Source organism: Orycteropus afer, unplaced genomic scaffold (genome assembly GCF_000298275.1).
Source record: "Orycteropus afer afer isolate SDZICR_OR568_19922 unplaced genomic scaffold, OryAfe1.0 scaffold00214, whole genome shotgun sequence".
NCBI lineage: Eukaryota > Metazoa > Chordata > Mammalia > Tubulidentata > Orycteropodidae > Orycteropus > Orycteropus afer.
The window spans coordinates 4,206,756-4,209,874 of NW_006921801.1; the positions used below are offsets into that span (position 1 = coordinate 4,206,756).

The 3,119-nt window shown below is 34.1% G+C and overlaps 1 non-coding gene across 1 annotated transcript; it reads right to left on the reverse strand.

The window, feature by feature from the left end:
* Positions 1-2,752: 2,752 nt before the first annotated feature.
* Positions 2,753-2,859, reverse strand: LOC122150726. The gene has a single exon (XR_006163817.1). It is a non-coding gene; the product is annotated as a U6 spliceosomal RNA (small nuclear RNA).
* Between the last annotated feature and the right edge of the window lie 260 nt (positions 2,860-3,119).

Genomic DNA, 3,119 nt, shown 5'->3' on the forward strand with positions numbered 1-3,119 from the left:
TTGAACCTCCAGTCTTCTGATTAGCAGTCAAATGCCTTTGGCACTATACCACCAGAACTCCCAGGTGTAAAGTATAAGGTCAGTGAAAGAAAAAGACTCTCAATGAGATGGATTTACACAGTGGCTGCAACAGTGGGTTCAAAGGTGGCAGTGATTGTGAGGATGGCTCAGGACTGGTGTTTCTTTCTCTTATACATAGAATTACTCTGAGCTGGAACTGACTCAACTACACCTAACAATGACATTGTATATACATACAAACGAAGTCTTTGAAACCCGTTATCTGTTTTACACTTACAAAACATTTCAGTTTGGACTAGTGATATTTCAGGTGCAACTACATGTGGCTAGTAGCTGTTGTTTTGGACAGCACAGATCTAGACTAATGAGCATACTGAATTTTGTTAGGTGCTTTCGAGTTGGTTCTGACTCATAGCGACCCTGTGCACAATAGAATGAGACATCACCCAGTCCTATGCCAACCTGACAGTTGTTGGCTATGCTTGAATCTATTGTGTGGTCACTGTTATTCCGACTCATACAGAATGTAGATTCCTATAATTAATTGCCTCTGATGGTTTTTCTGATTCCGTTATTTATACCCTTCAATCTCTTTGTACATAGTTTCCAGGCTAATTTCATTGAAACCCCACTGGGCGGATACTGCTGTCCTGCATAAGAACCTGCTCTAGGTTTCTGTGATAGCATGTTTAACGGCAGCTTTTAAGACTTTCCATAAGATGGTCACATCCTTCCCCTTCTTTCTTTGGGACTGCCTGCAACAAACATTTGATTCCATTAGGAAGTTTCCTTTCCATTTCTCCAAATAAAATTATCCATTATAAGAAGCCTATTCCCATAAAATCTCTTTGGACTCTCCAGTCCTTCTGTAATCTTTCTATTTCCCCAACTCCTACAGTGTTTATATTGAGTACTTAGCCAGTTGACACTTTAGCACTTCATTATGTATTGTTGTTTATTGCTCTGTAATTGTTTCATGTGTATTAGTTTTATCTCCTCTACTAAATTCTAAGCTTCATATCTTCTGTCCCCAAATTGTAGACACATAGTTGAAGGCTTAGGTTTCTTCCAAATCTTTAAGGACTTAGCTGGGCTATTTAAATAAATTGTTGTTGTTGTTATGTGCCGTCAAGTCAGCCCTGACTCATAGCGACCCCTCCTTGGGTTTCAGAGGCAGTATCACTAAGGAAGTAGGATTGCCCAACCTTCCTTCCGAGGAGTGGCTGGTGGGTTTGAACCGCCAGCCTTCTGGTGAGCAGGCAAGTGTCTTAGCCACTATGCTACCAGAGCTCCCATTTAAATAAATTAGTAGCTTTAAATTTTTTTGTAATTCTGTTTTCTCTTTTACAGGTTAACTTAGATATCCTTTGCAGATTCAGTTGCAAGAGTTTATGTATTAAAGTGCTCATTTGCTTCTTGAAAATTAAAAAAATATTTAAATTTAATTTGTTTATAAAGTAGTCCATTTAAAGCTGTAAATTCACTTTTGTAACTGCAGTAGGGAATTACCAATTAGTTGGAATTTCTGAAGATGAAATTTGAGTTTGATAAGGAAATCTCAGAGGACACATTTGCTCTATTGTCCAGGAACCAAGAGAGGCAAACTTGTTTTCAAAGTAGGGCAAGAGATTTTATTTCAAGTTCAGTCATCAGTGTTATTCTCTGGAGGTTCTCTGTACCTTTTACACACCAGGCCCTTTAGCCTTAGGGGGCAGGTTTCTCTAGCTCATACCCTCTTTCCTGGGTGGTAGCTCTGCCATCATCACAATATTTTAGCTCATTTTCAATTACCAGAAGAGGATTGAAAATGGATCCTGAAAATAAGTCCAAAGAGAGTCATATAGCCACCACTTACGCTGTAGAAATTTTTCACTAGACCTTGTTAGACTCTTGTTTCTTTTTTAACATGTTACATGGTTAGCTTGATAAAATAGTTACACATCAACATTTTTAACTTGTGGAATTTCAAGTCCTGTTTATTCATTATTCATTTACCAAATAAGTACAGTATATTTCATATGTCAAGTTTATACTTGTTTCCAAAGTGCACTAGTTCTACCACTTTTTCTCCTAGAGCTATTTTACATACAGCTTTGGCAAGTAACAATTTTTAAGAATTGATTCTTTTATCTTTAATTATGGTTTTGGTTTATTTTTACACTTGGGTTTTTATTTTTCCTCTTTTGGCAAATATCATTAATTAAATTTATTAATTAAATTTTATTGCTAACGGCCAAATAAATACTTACTGGATGATTTACATTTTTGTTTTATCTGCTGGCATGGTGTTATAACTTTTCCTCAAATTCAAATATAACTTCATATTCAAATATAACTTCATATTCTAGTTGCATATATTTTTAAGATGGTATGGTGTAAAAATATTTGTACACTTAAAATTACAGTATAAAATATCTTAAAACTACTGACTTTTTTTAAGTTTGATAGTCTTGAAATTTAAGTGAAGACTGAAGCCATGTTAGTAATATAATATTTCTGAATCTAAAAAATGAATTATATTTTCCCTTCTTTATTTAATTTAGGGACTTATTACCTCTTTATTAGTATTTTCAGTTACCTAAAAAATTGTGTATGTTAGCAAAAAAATCATCTTGGTTCCTAATGTATATGTGTGTTTTTAATTTTATTGATCTTTACTTTTTATACCTGGTTGAATGTCAACGATCTTGTTATAGTAGATTTAGTAGTAGAATTGTAAACTTTTTTTTTTTTTAATATGGAATGCATCATGATTTTGCATGTAATCATAGTGCAGAGGCTGTGCTAATCTTCTCTGTATCATTACAATTTTAGTACATGTACTGCTGAAGCAAGCACAGAATTGTAAACTTCTTTTAAGAACATTTTTTGTTTTGTGTTTTCACGTTAGTTAAAGTTTCAATAATTTTTTCTTTTTTTAAGGGACACAGAAAGAAGGGGAGCATACCTTTTTAAAAGATATAATTTTGGCGATTAAAATCTGCTTGCCAACTCATTTTTTGCACTAAAACATTACAGTTTTATATTATTAAAGGTCTTCTCATGTGTCCCCAGTGTTTTCAAGCATCTTTTCTACCAAACACTTGTTGAATCTTTTT